Here is a 19,751-nt window from a genome sequence, read left to right on the forward strand (position 1 = left end):
GGTGGTGTTACAATCCCACCCTAATCCTCTCAATATAAAATTACAATCACAAAATGGAGGACAACCACACAATACTGGGAATCATGGCCTAACCAAGCTGACACATATTTTTGGGGAGACATAATTCAATCCATGACATGTTCATTTGTTTATTTCCGTATTAGATTCAACTTGTCAATTTTCAGAAAAATAGCAACTGGATTTGTTAGAGATTTTTCTATAGATCAGTTTGGAGAGATTTGCTATCATTACAATATTTAATCTTTCAATTCATGAACATGCTGTATGCCTCCATTTATTAACATTTTTTTTTTAACTTATCACATTAGTGTTCTATAGTTTTCTCAGATAGGCTTTACACCTTTCATTAGAATTTTCCCAGGTATTTGATGTTTTGGACAGTAGGGTAAATTATGTTTGAACGTAATTTTCTATTTTTTGCTGATCTTTAAAAATGCTATTGATTTTTGCATATTGATCTTGGATTCAGTGACCTTGGAAATTTATTTATTATTTCTAATCTAGATTTTTCTATGTATTCGGGCATGTCATCTGTGAATAATGGAAGTATTTAATCATTTAATTGAGTATTTAATGATTTTTTGATTCTTATTTATACCTTTTAATTACTTTTCTTGCCCTATTTCTCTATCTAGGACTCCCAATAAAACAATAAATAGGAGTGTACTAGAGGATACTCTCTTTTAGTTCTAGAATTCAGGGGAAGAAACTTTCAAAATTCTACCACTAAATATATTTCTTGTGTAACAAACATCCCCAAATTTAGTATCATAACACAACTATTTTATGCTGGTAGATTCTGTGGGTCAGGAATCCAACGGGGAACAGCAGGTTTAACCTGTATTTGTCAAGTCTGGGGCTTGACTGGGAAAAGCTGAAGGCTGGGGGCAGCTAGAGGACTGGTGGCCAAATGCCTCTGAAGGCCCCTTTACTCACTAATCTGTCATGTGGACTGAGGGGAATCAAATGCTGAGCTTGTCTGTCATGTGGACTAAGGGGAATAAAATCATGTGGACTGAGGAGAATCAAATGCTGAGCCCGGCTGGGACTGTGTGGAGGCTTAAGAGTGTGGGTAGTATTGCTGGTTTACCCAGTTATCCAGCAGAACTAACCCTTCGCCTGAAAATCTGACTAAGGATGTGAACCTGCAAACCACATCCTGGGATTCAGACGTGCCAGTGCTAGCAACCATGGCATGGGGTGATTGGAGTAATCTGTCAATCAGATGAAGGTTAATTAAACTGACAGTGATGTGGTGGCTCCTTGCTCTAGGGGTGTGGTTCTCACTTTAGGTGCCAGAGGTCCCTGGTTCAAATCCCAGATGAGCTCTGGTTTTCCTCCCTTCTTTAGGGTGACATTTTCACCTTTTCAGAGGGAGATGGAGGACCCAGGAGGTAGAAGGGAGACCCAGGAGGTGGAAGGTTCCAGCTGACACTGCCGTTGGGGGATCCCCAGGGTCGGGAAACTCGGCCATTTGGGACTACCTTGTCTGCCCTGACAATAGAGTCAGGGTCCCAAAAGATCAGGTGCTGAGAGTGGGGCTTGAACCCATATTCACAACCCGGAGCTGGGATCCTGGGCCGGGGAAGGTTATTTAGAATAAGGAAATAAACACAAGTCACCCTGGTTGGTTGGTTGTTGCGCAAGTGCTGTAATTCTTGCGTGGGCTCCAGAGGTTCACCTGTCAGGTCGAGATGAGCCCTACTAGTACTTCAGATCGCATTTTAGAGGAAAGCAGAGGGAGGGGCGGCCCGGGCTTCCCCGGGCAAAACTTCAATGGGCGCTCCTGGCTGGTCTGGGTCCGAGGAAATTCGCATGAGTTGGGGGCGGGGGGGGTGCTGCTGGGAGGGGAAAGGTCGGGCCCTGCAGGGCTGGGGACAGGTTCATCCACACCTGCCGGATTCTTGGGGATCGGATCACGCTTGGACACTTAGAAGGACAGACCAACAGCCAAGTGTGCCCTGAATCTGACCCGGACTCCTGGACTCCTGGATCCTGGACAAGGCCACTGCTCTTCGGCGGGCTGTGTCCTCCACCCTCCCCCAGGACCCGGCTCGACACCCCCATAGGGGTAGGGCATTACTGACTCGCCCCCGTACCAGGGCTGTTCGTGGCCTGACTCACTTCCTCCAGGGGCTGCAGCTCAGGCCGCTGGCCTTCTCCGCACCTGAGGGCACAGCTGGCGCTGCCTGCCTGGTTCACTACTGGGGCAGGTGACTCCTAACTTTAGCCAAGTGGGTTCGAGCCCCCATGTCGGGAGCTCGTTTCCTTGGTTTTGCTCTTGCTGGGAGTGAGGGGAGCGGAGCCCAGAGAAGCCTGCGGGTGTGGGGAGGCAGAGCGACAGGTGTATTTTCAGCACCCACTGTGGGTGGGGCCTTTCCAAGGATTTCGTGATTTCGGCTCCAAGGCCCTCGATGCAGCTGCTGCCCTTTCGAGGACTGTCTGTCTGTCCTGTTGGGTCAGGAGGTCCCCGTAGGTTTTGTCCCCAGCGGGCTCGCGGCTGAGACCAATGTCTGTGAACTGACCTAACGCGGGCCTTTGCGGCACCAAGACGCACAGATGCCGCCTGGTAGTCTGCCTTCCTAGGCAGGCTGGTGCTTGTCCCAGCACGCAGTGGAGGCTGCAGCAGAGGAGGGCGGGCTCAGAAATATCATGCTCGAAGGGCGTGGGCCCGCTGGGCTCCCTGTGGTGTCTGAGCTCTTTCCCAGGAGTCCGAGATCCCTAGTCTTCACCCTGCACTGGTTGGCTTTCCCATCTGCTGCAGGACACAGTTGCCACAGAGCCATGCCCTAAATCTGTGGTTTGTGGCTGTTTGGTCTAGGGGTACGATTCTTGCTTAAGTTGCCAGGGGTCCCAGGTTCAAACCCGAAAGAGCCCAACTTTTTTTCCCTATGGGTGCTATTCAGAGATCTAAGTTCCAAGGAGACCTGAGAGCTGGACATTGAATCCGACCTTGTGGAAGGTGGTCTTTAAAAAAAGGCCTCAGAACACCAAACCTGCTAGACCGGTAGAGGCTGAGGATTCTCTCAAACTGTCAATTTGTGATACTCTTCAAACCATGAACTGAAACTTACCCCTGAGGTCACCTTGTAGCTAAATAATAACAAATAGACTCAAAAAAAAAAAAAAAAAAGAGTAACACCATAACTACTGTGCTCCTTTGAGAAATCACCTGTATGAGACCAAACCATCAACAATTACTTTAAAACTAAGATGAGAAGGTAAGGGGGGCAGGGAAACTAGACTGATGGAAATGGAACAACCAGAACAGAAATAATGAGCATGTTCCTATTGTGAAGAATGTAACCAACGTCACTGAACAACTTGTGTAGAAATTGTTGATTGGGAAGCTAAACTGTTGGATAAACCCCCACCAAAACCACAATGAAGTATTTTTTTTTTTTAAAAAAGAGGAAATAAACACAGTAATAAATATTTAATATAACTAAAATAAAAAGGCCTTGAGCTTTTTAAAAAATCTGCCACTGACTCTTTTTAAATTTAATTGGGGCCCTGTAGCCACAACCCTGTCCCCGCCTTGATATGTTACTTTTGTCTGTACAAACTTCAGCACAGAAGAAGAGAGGAGTCCTTTCTATTTCAGTAGGACCCATCTTCCCCACAGTCAGACTCCATCACAGCCTGAGCCTGGGCTCCCACCACAGTCCCTGGCCCAGGAGGCCAGAATTTATTGATTAAGGTACTGGCACCTTGGGGAAGTTGAAGGGATATTGGATTTGTTCTTCTTCCCCTCCCCTCCCCTCCCCTCCCCTCCCCTCCCCTCCCCTCCCCTCCCCTCCCCTCCCCTCCCCTCCCCTCCCCTCCCCTCCCCTCCCCTCCCCTCCCCTCCCCTCCCCTCCCCTCCCCTCCCCTCCCCTCCCCTCCCCTCCCCTCCCCTCCCCTCCCCTCCCCTCCCCTCCCCTCCCCTCCCCTCCCCTCCCCTCCCCTCTGCCTCTGGGTCCTTTTTCAAATGGGCTTCATCTCCTGGGGCTCCTCTCTGCCCCTGCCCAAGATCCAGAAGGAGTCCCAGGGCCCGGAGCTGCAGGCTGAATTCCAGCACCTACCCGGAGGGACACCTCTTTGCTCTAGTCTGCCCATCAGCTCTGCGTGGGACACCGGGGTCACCTCACAGATCAGTAAACAGACACAGGGACCCCAGACGTGCAACACTGGGTTCCACTAACTTGGGAAAGTTATAAAGTCCAAACGTCTGAAGAACAATATTGGATGGGTTGTTGGTTTGAGGCTGTGATTACACATGGCTACTCTCTGCTCCCCCACCCCCACCCCCACCCCCAAAGCCCTACCAGCTAAAAAAATGTCAAGCATTGGATTCGGGAGAGAGCATGCCTTAAAGCTGTGGTACAGAATATCAAGTGTCTATTAATAAACCTTGGAAACCCTGGTGGTGTAGTGGTTAAAGTGCTACGGCTGCTAACTAATGAAGGTCGGCAGTTCGAACCCACCAGGCACTCATTGGGAACACTATGGGGGCAGTTTTATAGGGTCACTATGAGTCAAAATCGACTCAACTGCAACAGGTTTGATTTTGGTTTTTATTAATAAACCTACAATACACAGCGAAACCTGTGAGAGCTGGAACGCCACAAGACTGCCCTGTTTTTCAGGTTTTGCAAGTTTTCTGCCTTTGATAGATTACAGTCTTACCACTTTTCTATTGCTTGCTTTAGTGGAAAATATTTGAGTTTTCCTTCTTTGCCTTACCCAGGCTCTGGCTTTCTGATTTTACTGTACTGTTGAAAAGTTCTACAAGGGGTGAAAATTGGTTCTTCAGAACCCCTCAGCTGGAAGGCATCTTGTTCCCCAAGTATTTAGGCGTGAGAGCGAGGCTCAGTGGGTTTACACCTAGTCAGTACTCACATGAGGGTGATCAGCTCTGCCAGCCACCATGGGACTGGAGAGAGCCCTCTGGTGGGCAGTCACAAGTGCTTGCTGTCCAGTGCCTTCAGCATGTTCTGGAAAGAGGAGTGCTGAGGGCCCAACAGAATCTGCCTCAAACAAGATCTGGTGGACCGTCACACTGGAGAGGTGGAAGCAGGGGAATGGAATGGTGGGAGACCACATGGCTAGACAGATGTTATTGGTAGAGTCTTCGTTTTTTGGGGTGGATGGTGGGTTTGAGACTTTTGAATGGATTCAGACTCATTGTGACCTTATAGGACAGAGTAGGACAGAGTAGAACAGAGTAGAACACCTCCACAGCATTTTTAAGGCTGTAATCTTTACAGAAGCTGACTGCCTCATCCTCCGATGGAGCAGCTGGTGGGTTTGAACCACTGACATTACAGTTAGCAGATGAGCACACATAACCAACTGCACCACCAGTGCTCCTTGTCATGAATAATCCAGTTTCATGTATTTAAGGACCAATTTTGGCAGGGGGCAGGGGAACAAGGAAACAAACCACCACCTTAAGCAGAAATTAGTTTAAAGTGACCTATGACTGAAATGCCCTTGGGACCCTGGCATAGGCAAACAGAAGCTTTCTGTGGTGGAGAAACACACTTTGATTCTAGATTTCACAAATGAGCAGCTCACCGTAAGAAATAACCAGGACATAAAGTACCATGAGCAAGAACCAATAAACAATAGGCAGCATGAATATAACTGCAAAGACTTCAGATGCTAAGATTATCAGACATAGATTGTAATATGGCTATCACTATTATTACTACTATTATTGGAAATCCTGTTGGTGTAACGGTCAAGAGTTCAGCTGCTAACTAAAAGGTTGGCAGTTCAAATCCACCAGGCACTCCTTGGAAACCCTACTGGGCCAGTTCTCTACTCTGTCCTGTAGGGTTACTATAAGTCAGAATAGACTCAACAGCAACAGTTTTTTTTTTTTTTTTTTTTTAAATCCTTATTATGGAGTCCCTGAGTGACACAAATTGTTTCGCTAAACTACTAACCTAAAGGTTGGTGATTTGAACCCACCCAGCGGTGCTGTAGAAGAAAGGTCTAATGACCTGCTTCCTTAAAGATTACAGCCAAGAAAACCTTATGGAGCAGTCCTACTCTGTAACACATGGAGTCGCCATTAGTGGAAATCTAAGGCATGGCAATATTATTTAACCCTTATTATGCCTAAATAAATGGATGACAAAGATGAAAGTATTTTCAAGAACAAGAACGTGTAAAATGCTCTAGAAGATTAAGACAGAATCAAACAGCACTCTTAGAAATGCTGGCAAAGAGAAGGGGCGAGGGGGCTCTGGTGGGTTGCCAGGCGCTGCCCTCCCTCGGAAGAAGCGGGTGACAAGCTCCCGGTTGCTGGGTGGAGCATCAGAGGGGCAGGACCAGCTCAGCCTACCTCTAAGGCCACTCAGGGGTCGAAACACCCTCGGACCCACGGACAGACAGACATCAGCTCCCGCATACCCAGGAGGCTGTGCCATGGCCTCTCTGATCTACCCCTTGGTGCCGCCGCTGCTACCCAGTGGGCCTGGTTCTTGTGGCCGTCGTCGGAAACTCAGACCTGGATCGGGCCATGCCTCCTCGGCCTCCGTCCGGCTTGTGTCCATCCTCCAGCCGGGAAAAGGACCAGGGAGAAAAGGCCAGAGCACTGGCATGGGCGGGAACCTGGCCGGAAGACCCTAGGGTCTCGTTCAGGCACCCGCGAAGTGCTGGAGTCCCGACCTTGGCTGGCTCGAATCGATGCTCCAGCTAGTTCTAGCCTTGAGATCGGACACTGGGGCCGGGGTGAGTACTGTTGACCCACCCGGGAGCCCCAGTTCAGGTTCAGTGTCCTCCCCCCGCCACCCGCCCCGGCCGCCTGGTACCGGCCAGTTTCTGACGCCTTTAACATTCAGGGCAGTTCAGTCAGTAGAGCTCAGGGCGGTGGGTTCCAGCCCCACGTGTGGTGTCGCTGTTTCTGATTTAGCCTTGGGGAAACTGGGCTGGGAACATGGGCGGGGCGGGGCGTGGGGAGCAAGACAGCCTGTTAGTGAGACTCTGCCGTGTGCCTGCAGTGTGGGTTCAGTTAGGCTGTGCACTCCACCAGGGCACCGGCCCGACGGGGGTTTGTCCCATATATGTGGCTCTGTGATTGTTGATTGTGGAGAGGGGGCGGCTCTCCAGGAGGGTGTCAGCAGAACCCGATTCGGCACCCAGCTCTGGGAGGCTTGTTTTGCGTGGGCAGAAGGCCGGGAGTGGAGGGCAAGAGGCCGGAATCCCGGCTGGGTCTAGCAGAAGAAGAGGGAGGCCGGCGGAAGGGAGAGGAGGTTCATTCGAGCCAGTCGCTCTGTCTCCTCACTCAGTGCACCCAGGGAGGGCCCGGCTCAGGCCTGGAGGCTCCACTGTTTCCGCCCATGGAGCAAACAAGAGAGGGGTAATCGTCCACTCCTCTGGTTGTCATCTCCACGCCGCTTCCTTCGGTCCCCTTTCTCCTCCCGCGAGTCTGCCCCACTCTTTGGGGGCGCATGGCGGTCACTGAGAACGGCCAGCTCTCCTGTTCCTGGGAGAGGGACTGGCTCCGGTTCCGACGTGGCTTAGGGGCTGGAGCCCCGGGATGGTGAGGGAAGTCCCCGACGACAAGCACCCTGAAACCGGGATGCCAGTGGAGAGCCGAGCGCCTTGGTTTATGGGTGTTGAGGAGGATTATAGCTGTGCGGTCCCTGGAGCCCAGGTCTGATTCGCCTTCTGATTAATTTCCTGCCACCCGCAGTCAACCCCACCAGCTGGGAATTACAAACCCTGTGGCACGCAGGTGTCTGGCTAGCTCAGTCGGTAGAGCATGGGGCTCTTGACCTCAGGGCTGTGGGTTCGAGCCCCACATTGGGCTTGTGTTTAAACTCTGCAGTCATGGTTTCCTGATCTTTCCTGTAGCCTCACCTCAACTGACTGTCCAGAATTGCAACGCCTTGCGGAGAACCTCCCTCCGACAAGGGGTAAACCAAACAAACGTGGCTCAGGGTCTTTGATGTTTCTACCGTTCAGCCCAGTGCAATCACTCTGTGGGTGTGACCTATCCAAGAAGGGCTTGTTCTGGTGACCTGGCTCCAAGATCCAGACGCAGCCACTGGCTCAGTCTCCGGAGGTCTGTCTGCCCAGCTGGATCGGGGCCTCCCCTTAAGGGTTGCCTGCAGTGCATCATTCCTTCCAGGACGCAGGGATTGCTCTCCACTTTGTGCAGCGCAGGCAGGGGTGGGGGCTGGGCACTCTCGGCGTTTACGCCCCCATTATTTGAGGGTCTGGATTCTGGTGTTTTCCCGGCACCACCGGCTGGCTCTGCCTCTCCAGTCCTTGGACTCCACATCACATTCAGAGGAGCCGGAAAAGCAGCCTGCGTGGCTCATTGGTCCAGGGGTATGATTCTTGCTTAGGGTGCCAGAGGTCCGGGATTCAATCCGGGACAAGCCCTCGTCTGTTGCAGAAGTAAAACCTTTTCTTGTCCCAGACAAGAGATCTGGATCAGGCCCCGAGACCCCAGCGCTGGGCCTAAAAACCTGGTCCTGCAAGAGCGAATAAAAGAAATCTTTAAAGGCCTCAGGCTAGCTCCTGAGGCTCCTAAGTTTTTAATTGGAGTCCTGCGATGCCAGAGATTCCGGACTCCACAGAGCTTGTGGAAAGGAGCGGACAGGACCTCCGCGGGGGCTCCAGTCACTTCCCATCCCAGTGCCCAAAGGGATAGACAAGCATCTGCGAACCGTAACAATCCCAGGTTCAAGGTCGGAGGACTAGCCTTAGGATCGTGGGTGACTGTGGAGCGAGGTGGGTCTCCCCAGCGCGCAGAAGACCACGTTGGGCGGCTGGGGGTCCAGGCATGACTTTGACCCTTAAGTGAGGCCAAACGTTCTGAGTTCCAATCCCGGGAGCTGCTTTCCGTAAAGGGCGAAGATTTCCTCTTTCAGGACCACCATGGGCCCGGAGCCGGGGCTCAGGTCCGATCACCTACTTTCCAGGCATCCCGCAGGCCTTGGGACTGATGGTAGAGATTGATTTCTTTGGGAACCACCTCCGCCCTAAAGGGTATTTTAAAAAATCTTAGGTGTTGGTTGAAGAAACACCACTGTCCCAGCAGGAAATCACAAAGAAAAACGCTCCAGGAAACAGCTGTCTAATAACACGAGAGGGGGAGTGAGTAGTTGAGAGCAAGCCTCTCGCTGAAAACAACTGAAAATACTGATATTAAAAACAAAGGAACAAACTTAAAAGCTTTGAAGAGCTTTCAGGAGAGTAAAGAAATTCCAAGCCAGATTTAAACGGACGTGTGAACCCAATAACCGCTGGGCGTGAACCCAGTGGGGTGCGTGGAGGCCCAAAGTCGCTATCACTCGGAGGTCACTCGCCAAGCCCGCAGTTTTGACCGCCTGCGGAATCTGGGAGATAAAGGCAGAGCCCAGGGCCCGCTCCAGGTGGCGGAATCCCTATTGAATGTGTGACCCCAAAAAACTAAATCCTAGGAGGAATATGCACAGAAATACACCTGGCCCACCCCAAGTGGGGCCCCCTGTTGCTTCAGGAAAGTGCCGCAGCCTCGGGCTGGTTCCTAAGACATTGGGACCTTAGTGCGTGCCTCCCTCCAGGGCTTATGCAGAAGAAAAATCGTATCTCCCACGTCAGCCTCCGCCCCACCCCAAAACGCTCAAACTGTGGAATCAAAGAGGTCACCTTTACAGAAGACAGCAAAAGCACTTTGTATCAAGGCCCATTATGCCACCGCCTGATGCAGCTGGAGGCTGCTCTATAGCTTTCTGGATCCGTTCATCGGAAGGTGAATCCGGCGCCTTGGGGAACCTGAAATCCCTGCTGGAGGAACCAGACGCTTCCGAATCCGCCGAGCCCGCGCGTGCGGGAACCCCGCAGAGTAGAGCGTGGCAGGTGGAGAAGGCGCAGCCTGCAGCTAGTAGCTCCCGGCGAGGGCAAGGGGTCTTCTGCTTTGTTGACTACCCGTCCTCAGCAAGTGGAAGAGAGGCTGGTACGTTGCAGGAACTCAGCGAAGTTTTTTCTCCAGTAAATACTCAAACTCCTTCTTGGATCACTTTCTGGCCACTAGTAATGGATGATTCCTTCTTTCAATGTTCTCATGGAAGCACGTACTGTCTGCCCCCGCGGCCTAGTGAATAAGGCACTGGCCCCCTAAGCCAGCAATGACGGGTTTGAGTCCTTCCTGGAGTAATACACCTGTGATTATCTTTAGATGTACAACAAAGTTTTGGATTACATAGACATTTAAAATACTTCTAAAAAAAATACCTCTAGCATGAGGAAAAAAAAAATATCACCGTCAAATGGAAACAGAAATGTGATAGATGGGGAAATATTTGCAATATCAAGAATAAATAAGGAGTTAAAATAATCCATAAGGCTAACTCCTATGCCTTGATAAAACAACAAAACCACAACTTCATAGAACAATGGGAATAGAACCTTGGCATAGTTGGAAGAGTAGTTTTGTATTTCAGTAATTACATAGAACAAAGATGCTTTATCTCACTCAGTGTGAGGGAAATGCAAATTAAAGTAAGGTGAAACCTTTACTTCTCATCCAATACATTGACAAAAGAAAGAAAGGAAACAAGGAAGAGCAGTGCACTCTCATAACTCATTGGGAAAAAGTGAAATGTCATTGATTTTTGGGAATACATTCTATTAAGAGATAGTAAAAACAAAAACCTCCTTTCCCACCAATTCCACTATTGTGAATTCAATCCATCTTATAGAATAAAAGTCCCAATGTATATACAGGATATTTTATTGCAGCAGAGTTTGATGTGGTAAGAAAATAAGAATGGCCACCAACAGGGGAACAGATCACCCTCCAGAGCACAGTTCTTTTTTCTTTCTTTCTTTCTTTTTTTATTGTGCTTTAGATGAAAGTTTACAGCTCAAGTTAATTTCTCATCCAAAAATTTATACACATATTGTTGTGTGTCATTAGTTGCTATCCCCACAAAATGACAGCACACTCCCTCTTTCCATGCCTGGTTCCCTGTGTCCATTTGAGCAGTTCCTGTTCCTTCTTGCCTTCTCATCTTGATTTTGGGCAGAGGCTGCCCATTTGGTCTCATATATCTGATTCAGCTAAGAAGTACGTTCCTCATGTATATTATTTTTTGTTTTATAGTCCTGTCTAGTCTTTGTAGAGTGGGCTTTGGGAATGGTTTCAGTTCTGGTGTCTGGAGGACATTGTTTCTGGGGTGCCTCCAGTTTCTGTCAGACCATTAAGTCTGGGCTTTTTACATGAATTTGAATTCTGTTCTACATTTTTCTTCTGCTCTGTCTGGGACTTTCTGTTGTGTTTCCTGTCAGGGCAGTAATTTGCGGTAGCTGGGCACCATCTAGTTCTTCTGGTGGAGTCTCTGGTTCATTTGTTCCTTTAGTCCTTTGGGATAGTATTTGCCTTGTGTCTTTGATTTTCTTCATTCTCCTTTGCTCCAAGTGGGATGGGATCAATAGATGTATCTTAGATGGACACTAGATAAAAAGCGCAGTTCAACTCTGACACACATGAGGTTGCCACGAGTTGGAGTCCACTGGACAGCAACTCATTTGTTTAATGTTTATGGTGGATATGTAGGCAGAAATAATCACCAAAAGATTGTGTGGAAACTTGTTTAAATTTGGAAACTACAAATTTTAATAATTCTATTTACCTAGAACATTAAATTTCATTGTGTATCAAGAACCCATTAAAGTCAATGCATCATCAATATACTACTCAAAGTCTGGGTAAAGATCTTTCGAAGTGTTAGTATCAGTTTTCATCTACCCTGAATGACAAGGTAGGAAAAACAGTCATAGAGAATAGCATAAATTTATGCTGAATATTCCTAAAGATGGGATTTCACACCCATACAGCAGTACTGCAGAACAAAAGACCTGGAGATCTGTTTCTGTTAAGATTATAGCCAACAAAATCCTATGGAGCGGTTCTACTGTGTCCACATGGTGTCACCATGAGTTGGAATTTACTCAACTCTGTGACACATCGGATAGCCATGAATTGAAATCAACCTGACCCCAACTAACAACAACAGTACAAAATACTGCCTCCAGAAATCACCCACATTATCATAACTGTATATTTTTGTCTTTGCAATTAGCAAAAAACCTGTAGAGTGATATAATTTGATACTATATGAATATTTTGTTTCCAACAACATTTTATCTCTTGCTTTTGACATCTCTTTATGATCTTTGCTTCTGTCAATTATTTCACTGGAAGCTGCAAAATGATAATTTCCACATTCTGTCATTTTCTACATTTCTTAATTGGCATTATTCTGTGAAGAATAGCTTTCCTCAATAAACTGGTGATGAAATTCAGATTCATTTTAAGAGAGAAGATAAATGCTTAATTCTTTCCTTTAAATTATTGATTTTCACCTTCAATTAAGTCAAATTTGCTTTAAATTTCTCTCTCTACTTACAGTATTACTATTGATTCACAGATTTTAATTTACTTAATAGATTATAGTCATTTATAGTTGTTATTCTTTTTCAGGCTCAGATTGTTCAAAATTTGTCCAGTGGGACAGCCTTTTGAAGCTGGCTCCTGTGTTCCTTAAAAACAAACAAAAAACAACTCTGTTTATTACCAACTCTTTATGTCCAAAATGTCCAAACCTAAGAGAAGTTGGAAGATTACTACATTGAATACCATACAGAGGTGGTGATTCATTCAATCTTTTTTCTGCCCCAGACCTGGAATCAGCCATTTCCCTAAGGAATCCTACCTCATTTTACTGTTTCTTGGCATAGATGAGTGAGCACTTCCAGTGCTGCATCCATTAGTTGAAACATCTCAGTTAGTACTCCATCGATTCCTGGAGGCTTGCTCTTCATCGATGCCTTCGGTGCAGCTTGGGTTTCTTCCTTCATTACCATTGATTCTTGATCATGTATTAACCTCCTGAAATGGTTTAATATCGACCAAGTCTTTTTGGTAAAGTCACTCTGTCCATTCTTTCATCTTCTTCTTTTTTAAATTTTTATTGTGCTTGAAGTGAAAGTTTACAAATCAAGTCAGTCTCTCATACAAAAACTTATATACACCTTGCTATACTCTTACTTGCTCTCCCCCTAATGAGACAACACGCTTGTTCTCTCCACCCTGTATTTCCGTGTCCATTCAGCCAGCTTCTGTCCCCTTTGGCCTTCATATCTCCCCTCCAGACAGGAGCTGCACGCATAGTCTCATGTGTCTACTTGATCCAAGAAGCTCACTCCTCACCAGTATCATTTTCTGTCTTATACTCAGTCCAATCCCTATCTGAAGAGTTGGCTTTGGGAATGGTTCCTGCCTTGAGCTAACAGAAGGTCTGGGGACCATGGTCTCTGGAGTCCTTCTAGTCTCTGCCAGACCATCAAGTCTGGTCTTTTTACAAGAATTTGAGGTCCGCATCCCACTGCTCTCGTGCTCCTTCAGGGATTTCTCTGTTGTTCATTGTAGTTTTGATTTGTATTTCTCTAATGGCTGGTGATTGTGAGCATTTCCTCATGTATCTGTTACCTGAACGTCTTCTTTAGTGAAGTGTCTGTTCATATCCTTTGCCCATTTTTTAATTGGCTTATTTGACTTTTTGTTGTTGAGGTTTTGGAGTATCATGTAGATTTTAGAGATCAGACACTGATTGGAAATGTCATACCTAAATACTTTTTCCCAGTCTGTAGGTAGTCTTTTTACTCTTTTGGTGAAGTCTTTGGATGAGCATAGGTGTTTGATTTTTAGGAGCTCCCAGTTATCTAGTTTCTCTTCTGGTGTTTGTGTATTCTAAGTAGTAGTTTGTATATGGTTTATGCCATGTATTAGGGCATCTAGCATTGTGCCTATTTTTTCTTCCATGATCTTTATTGTTTTAGATTTTATATTTAGGTCTTTGATCCATTTTGAGTTAGTTTTTGTGCATGGTGTGAGGTATGGGTCTTGTTTCATTTTTTTGCAGATGGATATCTAGTTATGCCAGCACCATTTGTTAAAGAGACTGTCTTTTCCCCATTTAACTGCCTTTGGGCCTTTGTCAAATATCAGCTGCTCATACATGGATGGATTTATGTCTGGATTCTGTTCCACTGGTCTATGTATCTGTTATTGTACCAATACCAGGCTATTTTGACTACTGTGGCAATATAATGGTTCTAAAATCAGGTAGAGTGAGGCCTCCTACTTTGTTCTTCTTTTCAGTAATGGTTTACTTATCTGGGGCCTCTTTCACTTCCATATGAAGTTGGTGATTTGTTTCTCCATCTCATCAAAAGATGTCGTTGGAATTTGGATCAGAATTGCATTGCATCTATAGATGGCTTTTGATAGGATAGACATTTTTGTAATGTTAAGTCTTCCTAACCATGAGCAAGGTATGTTTTTCCACTTACATAGTTTTCTTTGTATAGGTCTTTTACATCTCTGGTAAGACTTATTCCTAAGTATTTTATCTTCTTGGGGGTTACTGTAAATGGTATTGATTTGATGATTTCTTCTTCAATGTTCTTTTTGTTGGTGTAGAGGAATCCAACTAATTTTTGTATGTTTATCTTGTATCCTGATACTCTGCTGAGCTCTTCTATTAGTTTCAGTAGTTTTCTTTAGGGTTTTCTGTGTATGAGATCATGTCATCTGCAAATAGGATAATTTGATTTCTTCCACCAATCTGCATGCCCTTTATTTCTTTATCTAGCCTAATTGCTCTGGCTAGGACCTCCAGCACAATGTTGAATAAGAATGGTGATAAAGGGCATCCTTGTCTGGTTCCTGATCTCAGGGGGAATGCTTTCAGACTCTCTCCATTTAGGATGATTTTGGCCATTGGCTTTGTATAAGTGCCCTCAGGAATTTTCCTTCTATTCCTATTTTGCTGAGCGTTTTTTATCATGAATGGGTGTTGGACTTTGTCAAATGCCTTTTCTGCATCAATTGATAAGATCATGTGGTTCTAGTTTTTTGTTTTATTTATATGATGGATTACATTAATGTAATGTTTTTCTAATGTTGAACCATCCCTGCATATCTGGTATGAATCCCACTTGGTCATGGTGAATTTTTTTTTTTTGATATGTTGTTGAATTCTACTGGCTAGAATTTTGTTGAGGATTTTTGCATCTAAGCTCATGAGGGATATAGGTCTGTAATTTTCTTTTTTTGTGATGTCTTTACCTGGTGTTGTTATCAGGGATATGCTGGCTTCATAGAATGCATTTTGGAGTATTCTGTCCGTTTCTATGCTCTGAAATACCGTTAGAAGTAGTGGTGTTAACTCTTTTCTGAAAGTTTGGTAGAACTCTGCAGTGAAGCTGTCCGGGCCAGGGCTTTTTTTTTGTTGGGTTTTAAAATGACCTTTTCAATCTCTTTTTTTGTTATGAGTTTATTTAGTTGTTCTACCTCTGTTTGTGTTAGTTTAGGCAGGTAGCGTGTTTCTAGGAATTCATCCATTTCTTTTAGGTTTTCAAATTTGTTTGAGTACAATTTTTCATAGTAATCTGACATGATTCTTTTAATTTCAGTTGGGTCTGTTGTGATATGGCCCATCTCATTTCTTATTCGGGTTATTTGCTTCCTCTCTTGTTTTTCTTTTGTCATTTTGGCCAATGGTTTATCAACTTTGTTAATTTTTTCAAAGAACCAGCTCTTGGTCTTGTTAACTCTTCCAATTGTTTTTCTGTTCTCTATTTCATTTAATTCTCCTCTGATTTTTATTATTTGTTTTTTTCTGGTGCCTAAGGGTTTCTTTTGTTGCTCTCTTTCTGTTTGTTCAAGTTGTAGGGATAATTCTTTGATTTTGGCCCTTTCTTTTTTTTTGGATGTGTGCATTTATTAGTATAAATTGACCTCTGAGCACTGGTTTCGCTGCGTCCCAAAGGCTCTGATAGGAAGTGTTTTCATTCTCATTGGATTGTATGAATTTCTTTATTCCATCCTTAATGTCTTCTATAAGCCAGTTATTTTGGGCAGGGTATTGTTAGTTTCCAAGTGTTTGATTTCTTTTCCCTGCTTTTTCTGTTATTGATTTTGGTCAGAGAAGATGCTTTTTAATGTTTTGATCTGTTGGATTCTGCTAAGGCTTGCTTTATGACCTAATATGTGGTCTGTTCTAGAGAATGCTCCATGTGCATTGGAAAAGAAAGTATACTTGGCTGCTCTTGGGTGGAGTGTTCTGTATATGTGTATGAGGTCAAGTTGGTTGATTGTGGCATTTAGATCTTCTGTGTCTTTATTGGGCTTCTTTCTGGATGTCCTGTCCTTCTCCGAAAGTGGTGTGTTGAAGTCTCCTTGTATAATTGTGGAGCTGTCTATCTCACTTTTCTATGCTGTTAGAGTTTGTTTTATGTATCTTGCAACCCTGTCGTTGGGTGCATAAATAATTAATATGGTTATATCCTCCTGGTGTATTGTCCGTTTAATCATTATATAGTGTCCTTCCTTATCCTTTGTGGTGGATTTAACTTAAAAGTCTATTTGTCAGAAATTAATATTGCCACTCCTCCTCTTTTTTGATTGTCGTTTGCTTGATATATTTTTTTCCATCCTTTGAGTTTTAGTTTGTTTGTGTCTCTAATTCTAAGGTGTGTCTCTTTTAGGCAGCATATAGACGGACTGTGTTTTTTAATCCATTCTGCCACTCTCTGTCTCTTTATTGCTGCATTTAGTCCATTTATATTCAGCTTAATTATAAATAGGTATGAGTTTAGTGCTGTCATTTTTATGTCTTCTTTCGAGTGTTGTTGACAGTTTCTTTTTCCCACTTAATTTTTTTATGCTGAGTAGTTTATCTTTATATATTGTGTTTTCCTCATATTCGTTGTTGTTGATTTTGCTGAGCCTTTATTTGTTCCCTGTATTTTATTTTGATGAGCAGGATGGAGACCTTAATATTTACCACTATTTTTCTAACTTTAAACCTAACTTTTATTTCTTTATATAGCCTTGTCTTCCTCTCCATATGAAAGATCTATGACTACATTTCTTAGTCCCTCTTTATTGTTTTAATATTATCTTCTTTTACATAATGACATCTTTGTTTCCCTGTTTTGAGTGTTTTTTTTTTTTTTTAATCTTGATTTATCTTTGTGATTTCAATATCTGGGTTGACATCTGATTGCTCTGTCCAGTGTTCTAGTCTTGGATTGATGTTTGATATTATTGATTTTCTAACCAGAGAACTCCCTTTTGCATTTCTTGTAGTTTTGGTTTGGTTTTTATCAATTCCCTAAACTTCTGTTCATCTGGAAATGTCCTACTTTTGCCTTCATATTTGAGAGACAGCTTTGCTGGACATATGATTCTTGGTTGGCAATTATTTACCTTCAATTCATTGTATAAGTCGTCCCACTGCCTTCTTGCCTGCATGGTTTCTGCCAAGTCATCCGAGCTTATTCTTATTGACTCTTCTTTGTAGATGACATTTCGTTTATCCCTTGCTGCTCTTAAAATTCTCTTTATCTTTGGTTTTGGCAAGTTCGATTATAATATGTCTTTGTGGCTTTCCTTTAAGATCTACCTTATGTGACATTTGATGAACGTCTTGGATAGGTATCATCTCATCTTTCATGATATCAGGGAAGTTTTCTGCCAATAAATCTTTTGTTATCCCTCCCTGTTCTAGTACTCCAATCACTTGTAGGTTATTTCTCTTGATAGAGTGCCACATGATTCTCAGGATTTCTTCATTTTAAAAAAAATTCTTTTATTTGATTTATCTTCGAATATGTTGGTGCCAGGTGTTTTATCTTCAAACTCACTAATTCTTCCTTCTACTTGTTCAATTCTGTTCCTCTGGCTTTCTATTGAGTTGTATAATTCTGTAATTTTATTGTCAATCTTCTGAATTTCTGATTGCTGTCTCTCTGTGGATTCTCGCCACTCATTTAATTTTTCATTATGTTCTCCAAATAACTTCTTAATTTCTTCAACTGCTTTATCTGTGTGTTCCTTGGCTTGTTCTGTGTTTTGCCTGATCTCCTTCCTTATCTCGTTCTGTATATTAATCTTTTGTATTCTGCATCTTGTAATTCCAGGAAGGCACCTTTATTCAGAAGATCCCTTGATTCTTTGTTTTGGGAGCTTGTTGAAGTGATCATGGTCTGCTTCTTTATGTGATTTGATATTGACCATTTTCTCTGTGACATGTATAAGTTATTGCATTAATTAATTTTATGTTTGCTTAATATATCATAGCTTCTTGCTTTGGTTTTTTTTTTTTTTTTTTTTGATACTCCTGAATAGGCTGCTTGAGTGAGCTCGTTTGATTATTTTCACCTTTGAAGCTCTATCATCTTGTCACCAGATGGCTAGTGCTGTTATCAGGTATATGAGCTTAAGAGTCCTTTTACTTTTCTCGTATAGATTCAGCTCAGGTGTCCAGGTACTTGGTCATCAAGTATGTGGTACCGGCTCTGTCCTACAGTCTTAGAGGGGCAGGGATGATTGGTGTAGGTACCGGTATCTGTTTGCAGCAGGGGGTTATGCGCTGAACAAGGCAGGAGGCTGGCAACTGTCCCCTGAGTGTTTGTGAGGAAAGCACTTTCCTGTCCCCTAGACCTCACAAGTGGGTGGGTTGTGTAGATGGACCATGGGCACCCACTGCTTTTGGTTGTAAGGACTGGGAGGTACCAGTTATCTTCGGACCTCTGTCATGGGTGGCTGGGTCATGTGAGTGAGCTACCAGTCCTTAGGCCCCTAATGTAGGTGATTGAGGACCCTGTTTACTAGGCAACGTGCTGTCAAACATCAAACATCCACCTCTCCACCGCACAGCTGAAAGAGTTGCAATCTGTCAACAAGGGCCTATTCTCTTGAAATAGGCCCACACAGGTCCATGGAGGGGGGAAAGATATTCAAAGTCCACAGGCCATTTATGCCTGGACAGGATCCGTTTCTATCCTGAGCTCCTTAGGCAGATTATCTTTTCCCCCAATTGTGAATTTATGCCTTATTCCAAGGCCAGCAGAATGGCTCAGCGTGCTCAGCAGGGCCTATCTCAGGCCAAGAGAAATCAACAGCCACTGAAGCTGGCTTGGAAGCTGGGGGCACAGTAAAATATATGCAAGTAATTAGCTTTTGCTGAGAGCGCCGTTCTTCTCTGGTTCCAGAGGTGTAAGTAGGCAGTGCATCTGGCCCTTTTTTCTATTTTGATGTGTGTGTCTATTGCTATAGATTGACCTCTGTGGACTGCCTTTGGTATGTCCCAAAGATTATGGTATCCTGTGTCTTCATTCTCTTTTGATTCTAGGAATTAAAAAAAAAATTTTTTTATTGTGCTTTAAGTGAAAGTTTACAAGTCAGTCTCTCATACAAAAATTTATATACATCTTGCTATATACTCCTAACTGCTCTCCACCTAATGAGACAGTACACTCCTTCCCTCCACTCTCTATTTTCGTATCCATTCAGCCAGCTTCTGACCACCTCTGCCCTCTCATCTCCCCTCCAGACAGGAGATGCCTACATAGTCTCATGTGTCTACTTGATCCAAGAGGCTCACTCTTCACCAGTATCATTTTCTTTCCCATAGTCCAGTCCAATCCCTGCCTGAAGAGTTGGCTTTGGGAATGATTCCTATCATGGGCTAACAGAAGGTCTAGGGACCATGACATCTGGGGTCCTTCTAGTCTCAGTCAGACCATTAAGTCTGGTCTTTTTACAAGAATCTGAGGTCTGCATCCCACTGCTCTCCTGCTCCTTCAGGGGTTCTCTGTTGTGTTACCTGCCAGGGCAGTCCTTGGTTATAGCCTGGCACCATCTAGTTCTTCTGGTTTCAGGCTGATGTAGT

General features: G+C 44.7%; 1 non-coding gene across 1 annotated transcript; it reads left to right on the plus strand.

Annotated features, from left to right (window-relative positions):
* Nucleotides 1–7,752: 7,752 nt before the first annotated feature.
* TRNAK-CUU (transfer RNA lysine (anticodon CUU)) lies at nt 7,753–7,825 on the plus strand. Its single transcript has one exon. It is a non-coding gene; the product is annotated as a tRNA-Lys (tRNA).
* The last annotated feature ends 11,926 nt before the right edge of the window (nt 7,826–19,751 follow it).

Source organism: Elephas maximus, chromosome 12 (assembly GCF_024166365.1).
Source record: "Elephas maximus indicus isolate mEleMax1 chromosome 12, mEleMax1 primary haplotype, whole genome shotgun sequence".
Taxonomy (NCBI): Eukaryota; Metazoa; Chordata; class Mammalia; order Proboscidea; family Elephantidae; genus Elephas; species Elephas maximus.